The sequence below is a fragment of the Apodemus sylvaticus genome, chromosome X (assembly GCF_947179515.1).
Source record: "Apodemus sylvaticus chromosome X, mApoSyl1.1, whole genome shotgun sequence".
NCBI lineage: Eukaryota > Metazoa > Chordata > Mammalia > Rodentia > Muridae > Apodemus > Apodemus sylvaticus.
Window position 1 is genome coordinate 98,108,874 of NC_067495.1, and position 20,927 is coordinate 98,129,800.

General features: G+C 40.1%; 1 pseudogene; it reads right to left on the reverse strand.

Annotated features, from left to right (window-relative positions):
• Positions 1–389: 389 nt before the first annotated feature.
• On the reverse strand, positions 390–1,642 carry LOC127674610 (presenilins-associated rhomboid-like protein, mitochondrial; annotated as a pseudogene).
• Between the last annotated feature and the right edge of the window lie 19,285 nt (positions 1,643–20,927).

The window sequence follows — 20,927 nt, forward strand, 5'->3', positions numbered from 1 at the left end:
ATTGGATTCAACCTGAGGTTGAATTTGGGGAAGGACTGAATAACCTGAAAAAGAGAATGACCACATAGGAATAGCAGAAGACTCAACTAACCTAGACTCCCAGGGAGATCCCAGAGACTGAGACACCAACCAGGAGCATGCAGGCCCAATCTGAGGCCCCTGGCACATATACAGCAGAGGACTGTCTGGTCTGGCCTCAGTGGGAGAAAATGATCTTGATCTTTACTAGACTTGAGGGCCCAGGAAGGAGGAGACATGGGGTGAGCACCTTCTTGTAGGCAACAGGGAGGAGGAATGGGATGAGGATCTGTGGGAGGGGAATCAAGGGAAGAAATCAATTGGAATGTAAATAAACATAAAATAACGTTAAAAATAAAAAAAATAAAAAGGATAAAGTGAGTGATCATGGACAGCAACCTTGGAGAACAGAGAGCCTTTGATGCTGGGTTGGATGTAAAGAATCTGACCATGGTCCAATGCAGGAACTGAATTCTCCAGAAGCAGAATAAGAGGGTGTTTGCAACCATGATGCCTGTCACAGTCCTGTGGCCATCACCTAGGCTAGTATACCACTTGTTAATCTTCGGAGATTCCTTCCTCTTGTGGCCATTTACCATCCAACCAGATAGATTTCATACCATCAACATAACTCTGCACCCTGGATGTCAGGGATTCAAACTGTCAAATACCAGCTGATACTAATGCACATCCAGGGAACCCAGCAGTGAAAGACAAAGGCTTCACTAGAGTTCTTCTAAGCTAGTGAAAAGGACAAAAGACTGTTTCCTCCAGGAGCAGGATCAAGGCACTTCTGTATGCTGTCCCCATGACACTGACTGATCTTCAAGGTTTATCCTCCCTCAGTTCCTTTATAAATGCACATTTGGGCTGAAGAAATCATTTAAACCTGCATTGGAGCAGCTGTGGAGCCTCGGTCTCAGAGAGCTCCTGGTAGCCTTCCTCCTAAGGAGGCACACGAGGGTGAAGGAAACCCAAGTGTCAATGTACCCAACCTTGCAATGCCATGGTCCCAACCTCTGCCCACCTTGTCCTGATCTTACTAACCCTGCAGAAACACATTATAATTAATTTGACATGACACCCTCAATTTATTGTGTGTATGCCATGTCTCAAAGAACACAACATTTCTTGTTCTCAGTATTATATTCTTTTCATTAAAAATAGATTCTTTTCTTCTAGAAGAATAACATAAAAATACCATAAAACAATAAAGTAGAAGCCATAAATCATGCACAAAGTCACGATGCAGATTCTTACAGGCCCTGTAAATGCAGCTTCAGTCATTGTGTGTTGATATAGGCTATAATCACACCAATCAGTACCCTCGCAATATAGCTTAGTTGTAGAGTGCCATGCCTTAAGTACATGGGGTCCTGGGTTCGACTCCCGGTATCTCTGAGGATTTTCTTTTTCTCTTCAGGGTCTCATTCTACACAGTGTGTCACAACCTAGAACACATTTCCATAGAGACCTCCAGAGTCTCCTCAGTATAGTAAAAGAGCTCATCTAGGACCATGAAAACAATGTTGCTCTATAACCTTGATGTGAAACAATGTTGCTCTTTAACCTTGATGATGTTTCCATGGAGACCTCCATCTTCTGGTGAGCACAGCCTGGCCATGCCTCTAGGAATGTTTCCTTCACAAGATGAGGGAATCTCTGCTTTCTAGCTGGTTTAGTTTCCCTTATGGGTATGATTTCTCAGGTGATAAAGGACAAGGGTGAATGAATTCTGCTTTGAGAGAAAGGAAGGGAGGGCTGTGGAGAGCATTCCTAGTTACTGAGCAGAGGGGAGGAGCATTTGTGGTTTGACTGCTGTTTGAAAATTTATATCTGGGAAGGGGAAAAATACTTGTTCTCTCATTGAGAATAGAATAAGGCAGGGGAGTGGCTCAGTCAGTAAAGTGATAACATTGTGAGCAGGAGAACCTTGGTTCCATCCCCAGGAAGAATAAAATGGGTGTGGCAGCACATGCTTGCCTGTGAATGTAGAGACCCAGATTCCCAGGTATTGCTGAGCAGTCAGCCTAGCCTAGCTGGGGTGTCCCAGGCCAGTGACAAACCTTGTCTAAGGAAAATGGCACCTGACTTGCAAAACTGGAGGCTCTCTTCTGCCTCCTGCTGCATGCATGTACACACACACACACATTAGATAGAGGATGTACATGTATATATTTTCTATACACAGTGACAGTATTGTGTTTGAGTTTCATGGAGCAAATGAATGAGATGCACAAATGGATTTTCCTCTGTGTGCTCTGTGTGTGCCTGCAGCTGTGTGTTCCTGTTTAGACTCATCCTAGCTTCTATAGCTCCATTTTGTCTATTCTTTGTCTTCACCTCAGACCAGGATCGGGTTCCAATCTCTGGGGTGTATTAGATATGCCTAACGTATGAATTGTTATGTGCCAAGAAAATAATCAGAGGTAAAAAATTCTGCAAACTCCAGACTTAAGGTCCTATCAAGTTCAGTTCACAGCCTGTTTTCTCTTCCTCCCAAACAGAGGTCATCAGGCCTGAATCACACTGGTGCAGTTCTAATTACAGCCACAGGGTGGCAGCAAGCCTATAGTCTTAGTCTTACATTTCAATGGAAAGGGCTCATGTTTTTTTTTTTTTTTATTTTTTTTTTATTTGATATAATTTATTTACATTTCAAATGATTTCCCCTTTTCTAGCCCCCCCCCACTCCCCGAAAGTCCCGTAAGCCCCCTTCTCTTCCCCTGTCCTCCCTCACACCCCTTCCCAGTTCCCCGTTCTGGTTTTGCCAAATACTGTTTCACTGAGTCTTTCCAGAACCAGGGGCCACTCCTCCTTTCTTCTTGTACCTCATTTGATGTGTGGATTATGTTTTGGGTATTCCAGTTTTCTAGGTTAATATCCACTTATTAGTGAGGGCATACCATGGTTCACCTTTTGAGTCTGGGTTACCTCACTGAGAATGATATTCTCTAGCTCCATCCATTTGCCTAAGAATTTCATGAATTCGTTGTTTCTAATGGCTGAATAGTACTCCATTGTGTAGATATACCACATTTTTTGCATCCACTCTTCTGTTGAGGGATACCTGGGTTCTTTCCAACATCTGGCAATTATAAATAGGGCTGCTATGAACATAGTAGAACATGTATCCTTATTACATGGTGGGGAGTCTTCTGGGTATATGCCCAGGAGTGGTATAGCAGGATCTTCTGGAAGTGAGGTGCCCAGTTTTCGGAGGAACCGCCAGACTGATTTCCAGAGTGGTTGTACCAATTTGCAACCCCACCAGCAGTGTAGGAGTGTTCCTCTTTCTCCACACCCTCTCCAACACCTGCTGTCTCCTGAATTTTTAATCTTAGCCATTCTGACTGGTGTAAGATGAAATCTTAGTGTTGTTTTGATTTGCATTTCCCTAATGACTAATGAAGTTGAGCATTTTTTAAGATGCTTCTCCGCCATCCGAAGTTCTTCAGGTGAGAATTCTTTGTTTAACTCTGTACCCCATTTTTTAATAGGGTTGTTTGGTTTTCTGGAGTCTAACTTCTTGAGTTCTTTATATATATTGGATATTAGCCCTCTATCTGATGTAGGATTGGTGAAGATCTTTTCCCAATTTGTTGGTTGCCGATCTGTCCTCTTGATGGTGTCCTTTGCCTTACAGAAACTCTGTAACCTTATGAGGTCCCATTTGTCAATTCTTGCTCTTAGAGCATACGCTATTGGTGTTCTGTTCAGAAACTTTCTCCCTGTACCGATGTCCTCAAGGGTCTTCCCCAGTTTCTTTTCTATTAGCTTCAGAGTGTCTGGCTTTATGTGGAGGTCCTTGATCCATTTGGATTTGAGCTTAGTACAAGGAGACAAGGATGGATCAATTCGCATTCTTCTGCATGCTGACCTCCAGTTGAACCAGCACCATTTGTTGAAAAGGCTATCTTTTTTCCATTGGATGTTTTCAGCCTCTTTGTCGAGAATACTCAATAAAATTCTTGCCAACCGAATCCAAGAACACATCAAAACGATCATCCACCATGATCAAGTAGGCTTTATCCCGGGAATGCAGGGTTGGTTCAATATACGGAAATCCATCAATACAATCCACTACATAAACAAACTCAAAGAACAAAACCACATGGTCATTTCATTGGATGCTGAAAAAGCATTTGACAAAATTCAGCATCCCTTCATGCTTAAAGTCTTGGAGAGAACAGGAATTCAAGGCCCATACCTAAACATAGTAAAAGCAATATACAGCAAACCGGTAGCCAGCATCAAACTAAATGGAGAGAAACTTGAAGCAATCCCACTGAAATCAGGGACCAGACAAGGCTGCCCCCTTTCTCCTTATCTTTTCAATATTGTACTTGAGGTACTAGCTCGGGCAATTCGACAACATAAGGAGGTCAAAGGGATACAAATTGGAAAGGAAGAAGTCAAACTATCATTATTTGCAGACGACATGATAGTCTACCTAAGCGACCCAAAGAACTCCACTAGAGAGCTCCTACAGCTGATAAACAACTTCAGCAAAGTGGCAGGTTATAAAATCAACTCAAGCAAATCAGTGGCCTTCCTATACTCAAAGGATAAGCAGGCTGAGAAAGAAGTTAGGGAAATGACCCCCTTCACAACAGCCACAAACAATATAAAGTATCTTGGGGTGACTCTTACCAAACATGTGAAAGATCTGTATGACAAGAACTTCAAGACTCTGAAGAAGGAAATGGAAGAAGACCTCAAAAACTGGGAAAACCTCCCATGCTCATGGATTGGTAGAATCAATATAGTTAAAATGGCCATTTTGCCTAAAGCACTATACAGATTCAATGCAATACCCATCAAAATCCCAACTCAATTCTTCACAGAGTTAGAAAGAGCAATTATCAAATTCATCTGAAACAACAAAAAACCCAGGATAGCTAAAACTATTCTCAGCAACAAAAGAAAGTCTGAGAGAATCAGTATCCCTGACCTCAAGCAATACTACAGAGCAATAGTGTTAAAAACTGCATGGTATTGGTACAATGACAGGCAGGATGATCAATGGAACTGCAATAATCTCCTTAACACCTCTCCACTGCCCATGGATTCTGTCTCCACTGCATTCTCTTGCTCAACACCATCATCACCCCTCTCCCAAAGCATCTGATCCTCCTATTCTTGTACCCTCTGCACTCACCCACATCATCTACTCTACTCTCCCCTCCCAGAGAGATTCTTGTGTCCCCTTAGTCACTCCTTCTATGCAGAACCTCTCTGGGTCTATGGATTGTAGCTTGGTTATCATTATTTATTTAACTCGTGATATTCACATATAAGCAAATATGTACAATGTTTATCATGCTGCATCTGAGTTACCTCACTCTGGAATATTTTTTACTTGTCCATCCATGTGCTTGCAAATTTCATGTATTTATTTATTGTTGACATCTGAGTGAAACTCTGTCAGGGACCAGCTCTGGCATTCATGTTCTCTCTTGAAGATATCTGAGGACAGAGTTTGTAGGTGGGAGCAAGACTTGCTCTTGCAAGATATTAGGGTTGCAATTTTATAATGTTTACCTATCTTAAGTCTAAGTTACTTTTCAATGGTAGCTGGCCTGCCTATCCTTTGAGCCCAAGCACTGCAGGCTGTAGCTTTTAGCACCTCATCATGAAACAGGGGGATTAAGTAAAGGATTAACTGCCAGGGGTTTGTTATCTCTTGGCCAGAAGACTTGCCACTAGCTTGTCAAGCAGGAAGAAGGTTTTAGAACAAGAAACATTTACTGAACCAGACTAGAGTCACTAGCAAAAGGAAATTCTTTAACACAAGCAAATATGTATAGACTCACATAAATTCATGTAGAAAATCATGCATACACAGTCATACAACTTCATGCAATTGAGAAGAACTTAGTTGCATGCTAAAATCATAATTACATACATACCTACACACACACACACACACACATCCATACTTACCTACATATACACACACATTGATACTTACCTACATATATGGAGCAACAAACCATGTGCCTGTGCAGAAAGAATTCACTCACTCTGGATGAAAACTGAGCTCCCATCTTTACTGCATAAAGAAAGAGAAAGCTTCTGCCCATTTATTGGTAAAAGATTCAACCTCAGTCTTTAAGGAAAAAGCTCTGTTGTCTTTAGTAAGACTAAGGCAGCCTTGCGGTTAAGAAAATTCCTGTTCAGTCCCATGGCAAGGAGAAGCCTGCCTGCTCCTTCTGCTTTCTCTGCAGCTTCTTCTGAGTCCCTCTCTCTCTCTGCATACTGCATATTGCTCTCTTAATCCCCAAGTTTGCTTTTAATTTCTAAGTTATTCTGCTCTGCTGTCCTTCTCCTGCCTTCTCCTAATCTTGCTCTCTCCTCCTGCTCTGATGTAATAGTTCCCTACAATGTAGTGGACATAGTTTTTTCCTAACTATTCTAGGGAAATGGATCACATGGATTTTACAAAAATCCATTTCTTTATTTACAAGTTCACTCAAATTTCAAATGTAAATTCATATCATAAATTTAATAAGTAGTATACAACAGAGAGTGTCTGCATATGTATCCATTAAGACTAGATGTTCATTAATTGTAACTAGCTTTACAGGTTGCTGGAGGTTTAAAACCCATAAGTTGTTACTGAACTTTTGCATAAATCAACCCAGTCAATATTTTATCTTCTGTCCTTGCACCTACAATAAATCATTTCTTCTCTTTTATCACCTTTAGTTAATTGTTTTACAACCTCTTGGAATGTGTTCTAAGTTGTAAATAACTGCTTTCTATCGCTGAATCAATTAACTTGTGACCCATGGAGACTGACAGAATTCTCAGTGTAGTTTTAATATCAGAAAGGATCTTAAGATCAGTTCTATTATGAAGGCACAGGGCCTGCACCCTGATGTCTGCATATATTATATTATACCATTCAGGTTTGACTGGATATGGGACACCTGAGTATGTGAATAGGTGGATCTCAGATTCATTGCCTAATTTTGGGTTCCTTTCTTCTGTTCCCTTGGCCAGCTTCTATGTGATAGTTGTGCTTTATCTTATTCTAAGTCATTTTGTTATCTTTCGATGTGATATCTTAGAAGCCTGTGCTTTTGTAATGAGAGATAGGAAGAAAGTAGATCCAAATAGGAGGGAAAGGAGAGTGGATCTGAGACAAGTACAGGGACTGGAATCTGGAATTAGCATATTTTAGGAGAGAAATGGTGAATTTATTTCAAATAAAGGAAGAATATTTAAGTAAATCATCCAGCGAGAAATATAATGCAAAAGGATCCTGACTCACAGAGAAGTACTGACACATAATTCATAGCACTTGGTCGGTTGAGTAACAGCAATTATCCAGCACTGCCTAAGCACTCTCTTCCCATGGGCAATGGCTTGTTACTACTTATCTCTTCCCCACACTTTACCTTGGGGTCCCTCTCTCCTTCCTCCTCTCTCCTCTTCTCTCTTCTCTCTCCTTCTCTCTTCTCTCTCCTTCCCTCTCCTGTGCTTCTGTCTTCACTTTTTATTTCCTCTCACTCTCCTTTACTACCTCATCTTCTCTGCCAATGCTTATTGTCTTTATTCCAAGTCATTGCATCTTATTTTCATTGCATTCATTGTACCATTTCTGTAATGGGCTAAGTTGAACAATGTACTTAATCTTAGACTCAGACTTCTATAATCTGCCATCTCTATATACTCTTCAATGGAAATGAAGAAACATCATAGCCAAACTTATTGGACACAAAGAAAGTTGAATTAAGAGGAAAATTCATAGCACTCCATGCCTTCAAAGAGAAATTGAAGTGATCCCATACAAGCAATTTATCAGCACACCTGAAAGCCATAGAGTAGAAAGAAGCAAACACCCCAGAGGAGTCCATGGCAGGAAATAGTCAAACTCAGGTCTGAAATCCAACAGTTACAAACATAGACAAAGATACAAAGAATCAACAAACCCAAGAGCTGATACTTTGAGAAAATCAACAAGATAGACACACCTTTAGCTAGACTAACCAGAGGGCACAGACACAGTATCCAAATTAACAAAATCAGAAATGAAATGGGAGAATTAACAGCAGAAGCATGGGGAATACAAACAAATATCATCATAACCCACATCAAAAGCCTATAGTCTACAAAAGTGGAAAATCTGGATGAAATGGATGACTTTGTAGACAGATACCACACATGACAGTTATATCAGGATCAGATCAACTATCTAAACCATCCCATAACCCTTAAGGAAAAAGTCATCAAACCCTCTCACCAAAATATTCCAGGGCCAGATGGTTGTAGTGCACAATTCTACCTGACCTTCAAAGAACTAATACCTATACTCCTAAAATTATTCCCTAATATAAAGCCAGAAGGAACATTACCTAATTCATTCTATTAAGTCACAATTACTCTGACACCTAAACCATGCAAAGACCCAAGAAAGAATAAGAACTTCAAGCCAATCTCTATTATAAATATCAATACAAAAATACTCAATAAAATCTGAAACTGAATCTAAGTACACATCAAAACAATCATTCACCATGATCAAGTTGGCTTCATCCCAGGGATGCAGTTATAGATAAATATATGGAAATCCATCAACATAATCCACTAAATAAACAAACTCAAAGGGAAAAAAAACACGTGATCATCTCATTAGATTCTGAAAAATCCTTTGACAAAATACAACACCTCTTCATGTTGAAAGTCCTGGAGACATCAGGAATTCATGACACCTACCTAATCATAATAAAAGGAATATACATCCGACCAAAAGCCAAGATCAAACGAAATGAAGCAATCCCACTAAAATCTGGGACAAGAAAATGTTGCCCACTCCCTATTTATTCAATCTAGTACTCAAAGTTCCAGCTAGAATAATTTGACCACAAAAGGAGATCAAGCGGATACACATTGGAAAAAAAGAAATCAAAGTTTAACTATTTGCAGATGTTATGATAGCATATATAATCGACCTGCAAAATTCCACCAGAGAAATATGACCATTGATAAACAACATCAGCAAAGTGACAGGATATAAAATTAGAGCACACAAATCAGTAGTCTTCATTTATACAAATGGCAAACTGCCAGGGAAAGAAATGAAAGAAATTAGGGAAGCAACATCCTTCACAATAGACACAAATATCAATAGGTATCTCGATGTAACTCTAACCAAGCAAGTGAAAATCCTTATGACAGAACTTCACAACCCTGAGAAAAGAAGTTGAAGAAGACCTCAGAAAATCCCCCATGCTCATGGAATGGCAATATCAACATAGTGAAAATGGCCATCTTACCAAAGGAAATATGTAGATTCAATCTAATCCCCATCAAAATTCCAACAGAATTCTTCACAGACATGGGAAGATCAATTCTCGACTCCTTATGGATAGACAAAATATCAAGAATATTCACAACAATTCGCAGCAATGAAAGAACTTCTGGGGAAATCACCATCCCTGACCTCAAGCTGTACTACAAAGTAATAGTAATAAAGACCTAGGGGGTTATGGGTGCAAAGACACACAATTCAATCAATGGAATAGAATCAAAGACCCAGAAGTTATCCCATATACCTATTGACACTTGAAATTTGACAAAAAACCCAAAAACATACAGGGGGAAAATAGTGAGTCTTCAATAAATGGTGCTGATATAACTGGCAGTCTCTATGTAAAAAACTGAAAATAGACCCATATTTGTTACCTTGCACAAAGCTCAAGTCCACGTGGATCAAGGACCTCAACACTGAGCCAGATACACTGGATCTTAAAGAAGAGAAATTTGGAAAGAGCGTCAAACTCATTGGCACAGAGAAAATTTTTCCAAATAGGACTCCAGTGGCTCAGGCTCTAAGAGCAACAATTAACCAATGGAATCTCTTGAAACTGAAAAACTACTGTAAGGCAAATGTGACCATCAATACATCAAAAAAGCAATGTATAGATTAGGAAGAAACATCTTCAATAACCCTACATCGGACAGAAGGCACACATCCAAAATATAAATGAACATAACAAGTTAAACTCCCAACAAACAAATAACCCAATTAATAATTGTCCTTGAGGACATCGGTGCAGGGGGAAAGTTTCTGAACAGATCACCAATAGCGTATGCTCTAAGATCAAGAATTGACAAATGGGACCTCATAAAATTACAAAGTTTCTGTAAGGCAAAGGACACCATCAAAAGGACAAATCGGCAACCAACTAATTGGGAAAAGATCTTCACCAATCCTACATCAGATAGAGGGCTAATATCTAATATATATAAAGAACTCAAGAAGTTAGACTCCAGAAAACCAAATAACCCTATTAAAAAATGGAGTACCGAGTCAAAGAATTTTCACCTGAAGAACTTCGGATGGCTGAGAAGCATCTTCAAAAATGCTCAACTTCATTAGTCATTAGGGAAATGCAAATCAAAACAACCCTGAGATTTCACCTTACACCAGTCAGAATGGCTAAGATTAAAAACTCAAGAGACAGCAGATGTTGGTGAGGATGTGGAGAAAGAGGAACACTCCTCCACTGCTGGTGGGCTTGCAAATTGGTACAACCACTCTGGAAATCAGTCTGGCAGTTCCTCAGAAAACTGGGCACCTCACTTCCAGAACATCCTGCTATACCACTCCTTGGCATATACCCATAGGATTCCCCAGCATGTAATAAGGATACATACTCCACTATGTTCATAGCAGCCCTATTTATAATTACCAGAAGCTGGAAAGAACCCAGGTATCCCTCAACAGAAGAGTGGATGCAAAAAATGTGGTATATCTACACAATGGAGTACTATTCGTCCATTAGAAACAATGAATTCATGAAATTCTTAGGCAAATGGATGGAGCTGGAGAACATCATACTAAGTGAGGTAACCTGGACTCAAAAGATCAAACATGGTATGCACTCACTAATAAGTGGATATTAGCCTAGAAAATTGGAATACCCAAATATAATCGACACATCAAATGTTGTACAAGAAGAATGGAGGAGTGTCCTGGTTCTGGAAAGACACATTGTAGCAGTATAGGGCAAAACCAGAACAGGGAAGTGAGAAGGGGTGGATGGGAGAACAGGGGGAGGGAAGGGGGCTTATGTGACCTCATCTATGACTACGGCAACAATGTTGCTCTATAACCATGACAATGTTTCCATGGAGACCTAGTCTAGTGATTAGAGCCTGGGCCAAGCAAGTCTCTAGGAATGTTTTATTCACAGCTTGAGTAAAGCTCTGCTTTCTGGCTGGTGGTAGTTTCCCTTATGCTTTCTAATGCGACAGATAACAAGAGTGAATGGGTTCTGCATTGAGAGAAAGAAAGGGAGGGATGGGCAGAGCATTCCTAGTTCCTGAGCAGAGAGAGGGGAGGAGCATTTATTGTTGTCATGGAAACCCGGATTCAATATTTTTTAGATTCAGCTGTATCCCCCAACCTTCTTTAGAGGGAGGGTTTCTCTTCTTTCTGCTGCTGTAGTATACTGCATTTATTGTACTACATGTGTTATATTACGTGCCCCATGTATTCCAGGCTACCTGGCTCATCAGATTTTTGGTAATTCTTATGCCCATGTCTCCCATCTTGCTATAGGAACCCTGAGATTACAGATCATGAGGACCACTTGTGGCCATTCCCCTGATTTGTTAGAACTGAACTCAGATCATGAAGCATGCCTCAAAAGAAGTGCTTGTACTTGCTGAGCCTCCTGCAAGTTAAAAATGTTATCTTCTCCAGTCCATAATCCATTTTAAATTCTAACTGAAAAGTGACCCAGTTGGGTTTTGATTGATCAATAAAGATTCCAGCAGGTAATGGTTTGGGAGAGAGGAACAGGCTGGACCCTTAGAGTTGCCAAATCAAGGAAGCAGGAGGGAGGAGAAAGGAACCAGCATGATTTAGGGGGAGAAAGAAACTCAGATGGATGGTTGGACATAGGACCTGCAGGAGATAAAATCAACTAGCCATGTGAAATTTGAGGTAGGTGGTGATTCCCAGGGCGAGTCGCTGGAAGTGCTACTACCCTCCTGGAGCATAAAGAAGTGTAGCACACACTCACCTCTACATGGGAGGATTGTGAAGGAACAATATTAACAATGACTCCAGAAAGAGCTGGACACGCACCACATGTGCACCACGTGTGAGGACCAGTAATCTAACAGTGAGCATTCTGGGACATCTGATGTAATAGAATTTATCCAGAGTCCTTTGGTCCCTCTGTCTGTTTGACATGGCAGGATATGTTTTGCACATGGAATCACATTGAACCTCAACAGACCTGTATACTGCTTATACATTAGACAGCCTCCAAACATTCCTATCTAACTACATACACAAATCCAGAGTCCATTATGTTCTTGACTCTGACTATTCATTAGTGGTAAGATGTCTATTGTTTCAAAATTATTCTACATGTTCCATGCAACAAGAATAAGATAATACTATTTATTTTAATTGGGTGTCTAAAGTCAAACTTCATAGATTCATGCATAGAAAATGAAAACTAAGAATCAGAAGAAAGTCAGAGAAGAACATTGTCTGAAGACAGACCTCCATATAGACCTAATGTAACTGAGCCAGAATGGTATTGGAATTAAGGTTGACAAGTCCAGAAAAGCAGAAATCAACAGTCATACTGACATCCACACATTTACAGACAACTGCTAATTTGGAGCCAAGATTTCTCAGTGTATCTCATGCTCAGATCAAGCTAGTGTGTAGGCTGGGCTGAGAAGAATTGAATATATTCCTGCTACATGCCCCCACCTCAGGCTCTGGGATTATTAGAATATGTTCCATGACAGGTGTCTTGGACAACTGGTATTCCAAATACAAAGTCAATTCTGTGCAGAAAGGGTGGTCTTTCAGGAAACAGTGCTGAGGTAAGTGTATATCCTCATCCACAAATATAAATTAGAATCAGCAGTCTACTACATGGGAAGACAGTTCAAAATAGATTAGAGATGTAAAAATATAAAAATATATGAAATGTGTAACAGAACATGTAGAAGAAACTACTTGTCACTGCAGGTTAGGTGAAGATTTTGTAGACAAGATAGGAAATAAAAAACATAATTGGAGAGCTGGAGAAAGTGAAATCCATAAAATCTGAAACTTGCACTGTTCCAAATGCATGGGTGAAAAAGAAAATAAGAAAGTTTAAGTCCATGGCTAAGAGGAAAGTTTGAAAACTCTATATCCAATAAAGAATTTTGATGAAACATGCAGAAAGGTCCCGAAGTTCACTCAGAACAGAGAAATAGAAAACTGTGAAAGGTTTCCGGAGTTCTGTTGTTCCTGGGACATTGAATAGGATTGTTCACTTTATAAGAGATTTATTAGTGACATTAGTGCCATATGCAGGCAATAGCATTGTAGGGATTCTTAGAAGACATCATGGTCACATGGCAGAGTAGATACCACAAAAGAATGCAACTTGAATCTCAAACTGACTCCTAGCACACACATTGCCCCACAATTCTCATCACCAGGAATCTGAGGTTAGGACACCGTGAAATGCTCTCTCAAAGCAAAGCAAAACTAAAAATTATGAGAGAGAGAGAGAGAGAGAGAGAGAGAGAGAGAGGGGGGGGGGAGAGAAGGGGGAGAGAAGGAGAGAGTGATGTAGAAGAGAGGGAGAGGAAGGGTAGAGGGGGGAGAGAGAGACATGGGGGAGGGAAAGAAAAGAGGGAGAGAGGGAGAGAGTGACAAGGGAGGGAGAGGGAGAGGGGGAGAGAGAGACAGAGAGAGAGAGAGAGAGAGAGAGAGAGAGAGAGCGCTCTAAATGCTTAGGAATGCACATAGTCCAATCTCCTTTCTCTACCTGACTCCACAAGAACACTCTGACAATAGCTTCAGTTCACCCTAGTACAAAAGCTTCTGAGGAGGCAGAAAGGTCCCAATCCCTCTCCTTCTGCCAACAAGACACTGGCCACAAATCCTGAAGTGGGAGTGAGCCTCCTTGGGTCTGGAATCCCAGCATCTGTCTTCCACCCTCAGGGAGATTCAAGTGCTCACCTCTGGGAACCCACAAGCCTGGCTCCAGAGAATGCTCCTTTCACTACATATTCTCCTAGGTACACACTGAAAAAGGTTTCCACAATGACTCTAGGTTTCCATGACAACCACAATGAGCATTCTGTTTAGCAACTAGGGATGGCTCCACCCCACTGTCTCTTCCAGTCTCTCAAAGTAGAACTCATTCCCTCTTGTTTTCTAGGCCCCCAACCTGAGAAAGCTTACCCACAAGGGAAGCTGCCACCAGCCAGAAAGCAGAGCTTCACTCATGCTGTGAACAAAATATATTCCTGGAGGCATGACCACAGTGCTCTCCCCAGTCTGTGGAGGTCTCCATGGAAATGTCATGTCATAGAGCAACAGTGTTTTCATGGCCCTAGATGCGTGCTTTCATCAATAATTACCAATGCATCTATCACTTCATAACAGAAAGTTAAAGTCTGAGACACCTTGTGTAGAAAAGGATCTGAAAATAAAAAATCCGAGGTTGAAGATACTTAAATGGAAATGCAGGGAATCGAACCCAGTACCCCATGCATGCGAAGCATGTGCTCTACCATTGAGCTACATCCTCATACCTGTGAGTAGCCTGATCACTTCATATATGAATTTACAGACACTGAAGCAAAATTCACAGTCTTCCAGGGATTCTTATCAGGTCTTTGTGTAAAATTCATGGCATCCACTTTAGTGTTTTAGGAGATTTTTTTCTGTGTCATTTCTTGTATGACAAAAAAAATCTATTTTCAATAAAAAGAAAATAAGAATATTAAGAGCAAATAATTATTTGCTCTTCAAAACCTGACAGAGCTATAACAAATAATACTGAATTATTCGGGTTTCTCCATTTTAACTCAATTTTATGTTGGATTAATAATTCAGTTAACAGTATAATGCCAAATTCATAATAATGTTACTGAATTAACAATATGCTCTCATCTTTCAGGGCATCAAAGTTTCCAGTAACTTGTTGAACACACCTCTATTCTCTTTTAAAACGTGCCATACCTTTCAGGCCTTCAAAAACTGTTTTATAAAATTTTGGGAGGCTGGTAATCTTTTTCTCAACTTTCCCACACACTATTTTTCACTTCATATAGTCCAGTGGGTAAATGTAAAGTAATTAGGCAGACTACTCTCCACCAGCTGTCTTGAACTCTCCACAGACCTCTTGAGAAAACAGTACTAAGTCCACAATTGATTGCTGCTAGTCGGAGGAGATGGCCTTGGCCTGCTTTGAAACTGTCTGCATTACATGTATGATTAGTCAAGTATCACTGAAACTTAGAGGACTCTACAATAATCTCCTACGAAGAAGAGTCAATCCCTTCTAACCATGGCCTAGGAGAGGGACTGTAGTGACAGGTGCTAAGAGGCAAGACTCACCAGAGGCTTTGTCCCTACAGGGGCAGTGGGTGGGGAGGGAATGGGTGAGGGGTGTGTATCCACAGCTGAGATGAGGACCTCAGGAGCCTCAGCCCCACTCCACTTCTTTCCTTGTTTTTGTTTTAATTCAGGTGGGAGAGTCATACCAGACAGCAAATCTCATAAAACAGACCTGTTGGGAGGGTTCAGGTTGTGGAGAGACAAATACAGGACTGTCTTCCTCTGCTCCCAAGATGGAGCTGAGAACTGGGACAGAAACACACACAGTCTTTGTAAAGTGTTTCCTAGGGGACTGAGTTTTCTAGAGAGGAGATTTCCACTGTGAGTGATGGTGGGATTTCAAGTGCTGAGTCTGGGGGAGCTCAGAGATTAGTGAGTTTTCCTGTTCCTGGATTGGTGGGTTTTCATGCTCAGGGATTGGTGGCTTTTGTTCAGACTTTTCACCTAAAATTAGCATGATCTGGGGCAGGTTCTGCTGAGAGGCTAGAGATAAACTTTATGAACTTTACAGAGGCTGGAGTCACTCTAATGACAGTTAAGAAAGTCTGGGGGTGTGTCCTGGTTGCTGGAGCTTCTCAAGATGGGACCTGGCAGCTTTCCCCTCTAGATGGTTTACAAAGTTTACAAAATATACAAAGTTTACAAAGGGGAGTCCACAGCAGACCTACTCTAGGAACCTGGGAATTTGAATATAAGTCTTAGTTGTTTTCCTTTACCTTTAAACTTATGGGAAGTTTGAAAACTGAATATATGAATACTTGAAAATGGATAAGTATAATAGGAAAATGAAATTTTAATTTCATATGAATTTAATCTTAAATTCAAAGGCTACATGTAGCTATTCCGTGCCACAGTACTATATAACATTTGGTCTAGATATTTTTTAATAACTCAATCTACTCAATTATACACCAAAGATCATATATAATGGATAAAACAAGTCCCCTGCTTACTTATATCTGAGTTCTAGTACAGGATATAGACCTAACCTGGATTATTCAGAGACTCCTGCACTGATGAAAATCTATCTTAATTTGAGTCTTGTTCAGGTATCATTGATTTTACAAGGAGTGACCTTATTTATGCCTTTTGGTATACATGCTTTGTGTTTTGAGAAGAGAAACTTAGAAGAAGGGTGGCTAGATCAGAAAGGAAATACCCTCTATCCCTAAGTGAGAAGGTTTGAATCAGAGACTTCAGGATAATACAGCAGTGAGAAGGAAATGGAAGAGGGGAGAGTAAATGGCTCCCTGGGTAAAGTGCTTGACAGAAAAGCATGAATCCTGAGGTCAGCTCTCCAGAATTCACGAAAACTTGTATGAGACAGTACATGTCTGTAATCCCAGAGCTCCTTCAACCAGACTAGCTGTGGTAACAAAACAATTCCCAGGATCTCAGGAGACTGCAAGCTTAGCATGAACAACAGCTAACAGGAGACAGTGCCAACAAGATGATGGGTGAGGACCACAGCCGAGTGGTGAGTGCTTCTGATCTAATGCTTTTGATTCCCTGTGATTTCTGCTTCCTTATTTTCTTGCTGTATGGTATGGGGGAAGAGATTTCCTACTGATCCTCAGTAAGAACAAATATCACAACGGAGTAAAGAGTAATAATAATGAAGCAGACAAGGTGAGAGATCATGCCTGCATTCCAGATGACGTAGCTGTGTGCAGACTCCAGGACCCTGGTGGGGTGGGGGTGTTCTTCTAATCTGATGGCTTCCAATCAGTCAATCAATGTTTGTAGACCCAGCTTCTTTCTAGGAATCTCTGATCCCATATATACAATGCCTCTCCCCCTCACTAGTCTAGATCCCTGGTATCCACTAATGTGTTTGTTGAGGGGACTAGAAGTCAAAACACATCTTCCAACAGATTCACCAGTAACAGTTACACACAGGATGCTGAAAGCTATACAGTCATATTCTTTTAGTGGGAATCTTGAGAAGATGGCCTGTGGATTTGTCTCTGGGACATTTCTCTCACTTCCTTCAATAGACTCAGTATCCTCTGCATGCTCTTAAGGAAGCAAAGGTGAACTGCAATAAACATCAAATAAAGTCTCCATCATTGAGTAATCTATGCAAATTCTTCATGACTATCCTGTACATGTCTTTACTGACATTTAATAATCGGCTCACAGAGAATGCAACAGATAGTACTTGTAGATTAAAACAATACTAGGTGTATTTGAATCAAAAGTGTCAAATATTTGTGAGCAATATGGGTGCATAGGCCTATACTGTTTATACATTAGAAAGCCTCAAAACATTGCTGAATTACTACATACACCAATCCAGAGTCTATTATGCTCATGAGTCTCACTATTCATTAGTAGAAAGATGTCTATTGTTTCAAAATTATTCTACATGTTCAGTGCAGCAACAATAATAATAGTACTATTTACTTTAATTGCATGTACAACTCCAAACTTCACTTATAAGTGTATAGAAAAAGACACTAAGAAACAGAACAAAATCAGAGAAGAACATTGGCTGAAGAGAGAGTGAAATGAAAAAAAAAGTTCACGTCTGTTAAAAACTCTAATCCATTTTCCCGTACATTATCCCAACATTCTGAAGCAAATACAAATGAAATTGTGAAGGGTTATGAAAAGAGGAGAACATTTGACATGTGAATGTATAGTTGTTTGGCACAGAAGGAACTCGTTAATAGACTACATTTGTCATAGAATAATAAGAATTTCAAGAAATCATATATTCTCTGTAAATTGCAGTGGATATATACTAAAATTACACATGAAAAGATTTATGAGATTCTAAGGACATGGTCTAGAAGATCCTAAGTTAGTTGATAGTGCCCTAACACACGCTTAACACAAACACTGGGACATGTGAAATGATGACACTATAGGAAAAGATACTAACAGTGATTAATAATAAAGCATCTGGAAGCAATTCATTCCATAGAGAGGAGTCATTATATCCTTCAGATGGGACTCATATTGGACTCAAATGGTTACACCTGAAGACGATTATTTTCAATGATGCATTTCAGGTAAATGATTTCATTATTTTAAGGATCATATAAAAAATGATAATTCAGATAAGAAATGACCCCCTTTTTATCTTTATATTGATTCTTTATGAATTCTCCTGATGCACCCCAATCTCTCTCATCTTCCTGTCCCTCCATTTCCACCCTCTGCCCTTGCAAATGCCCCCCACCAAAAATAATAAAAACAAGAAAAAAATAACATTAAAAATCAAATGAGAAGGTCAAAAACAACAACAAAACAACATCTCACTGTGGAAGCTGTCACAGTGTGTCACAGAGTGTCACACAGTATACCCTTTTGTCCACACATCATTACTTGCAAATGTTCATTTTAGAGAGTCTTTGGTCTGTTTCGAGGCCTCTGGCTTTTGTTACTCTGTCAATACTGGAACCTCACTGGGACTCCTCTAGGATATCCTGTTGTTGCTTCTGTGATGTGGAGATCCTGCAGCTTTTGTTCTGAAGTGGTAGCCAAGAAAGGGTAACATTTAAACAGTAATAGTTCTGCTTTCCATTGGCTGTAAAACTAAGTGACTAAATAATAAGGTAATTATCTAATTATAAATGAATTCTTGTCATCCAAACTCAAATCTGATACATGGTAGATATTCCTAAAGTTCTATGTGAATGACATGAGCACAAACTAAATTGCAAGCACTAAACAATTAATCTAAGTTTTTCATTTCATTTTCATGCTAACAATTCTATGAAATACTTTGCATCATTACCACATTTTTCAGATTGAGAATATGTTACCTAATATTAAAGAAGTATTTAATGAACATTACAAAATGTATGTCAAAGTCAGGGACTTAATGTCTCATCAGTTCGAGTCCAAGGCCAATATTAAATATTCTGTACTTTCATCCGTTTTCTCATTTAGAAAACTAGACACTTTTTTGAGCTCTATAAACTGCAAGCATTTTGAACACTACACCAGAGACCTCTAAATAAACTGTGTCTGCCTCTGAGCATTATGAATCCCACACACATGCTATTTTTATAATTATTATAGAACTATTTCTTTAAACCTGTGATATATTAAGTTCTATTGGCATTAGAAATTTACCGTGAGCCTATGAGGCCCTGGACTACGTAGGATTTCTATTACTTTTCCTAATTTTCACAGCAGTGTGAAAATGTGATAGGTATTACTATGATTCTGATTTTGTGGATGACAAAATGAAGTTTTAGAGGAGTGAAGTAACTTAGCAAATATTCAGCAGGTGACAAAAACAAGTTGTGTCCTATCCTGGGGCCTGTGGCTTCATTCATTTACCAATTTACTTTGGTGATTGACAAACCAGCCAAAGGGACCTAACAGTCTTTACTCCTGCCTTAGCAAGCACTGTCCATGGCTGCAGGAATGTAAGTCTCCTCCAGGACTCAGCAAGTCTGACTTTGCTTCTATATTCAGTCTAATCCCTACACCCTCTAGGATCTCTTTCTTCATTTTATATACATACATACATACATACATACAACCACTGCAGTTCTCTTTCAGCTATCATGGTATCAACTGAACCGCTGCCAGAGCTTGACCAATAGAGAGGCAGAAGCTCACAGCTAACCATTGGACTGAGCATGGGGTCCCCAATGGGGGAGATTGGGAGAGCACTGAAGTATCTGAGGGGGGTTGCAGCCCCAAGGATGGAGCAACAGTGTTAACTGTCCAGACCCCCTGGAGCTCCTGGGGACTGAGCCACCAACCAAAGAGTACACATGGAGTGACCCATGGCCCTGGGCACATATGTGGCAGAGGATGGCCTTGTTTGGTCATCAGTGAGAGGAGTGGCCCTTAGGCCTGAGGGTGTTTGATGCCCCAGTGTAGGGGAATGCCAGTGAGGAAGGACAGGAGTGTGTGGGTGAGTGGGTGAGCACCCTCACAGAGGCAGGGGACGGTGGGATAGGGGATTTCCCAAGGGGTAACCCGGAGAGGGGATAGCATTTGAAATGTTGATAAAGAAAATATCCAATCCAAAATTAAATGAATAAATAAAAACCAATATAAATTAGGATCTGTATATGTATCATATGGAAAAACATTTTTATAAATTTATTTTATTTTAGAAATTTATAAAAATAAATGCATATAAAATGTCTAACAGAATGTATAAATGAAAATCTCATTCACTAGGATATATGTGAAGATTTCACACCCAAGACACCAAATAAAAACCAAAATTGGAGGACTGGAGATATCTAAAATTTTCCATAGGTTAAAAATATGAGATGATTTAAGACCATGTGTAGGGGAATAGTTTAAAAAGTTCATATCCTATAGTAACCATGACAACCACAAATGCTCCTCCCCTCTGCTCAGTAACTAGGAAGTCTCTCCACTGCCCTCACTTCCTTTCTCTCAAAGCAGAATTCATTCACCCTTGTCCTTTATCACCTGAGAAATTATACCCATAAGGGAAACTACACCAGCTAGAAAGCAGAGCTTCACTCAACTTGTGAAGGAAACATTCGTAGAGGCATGGCCAGGCTGTGCTCGCCAGAAG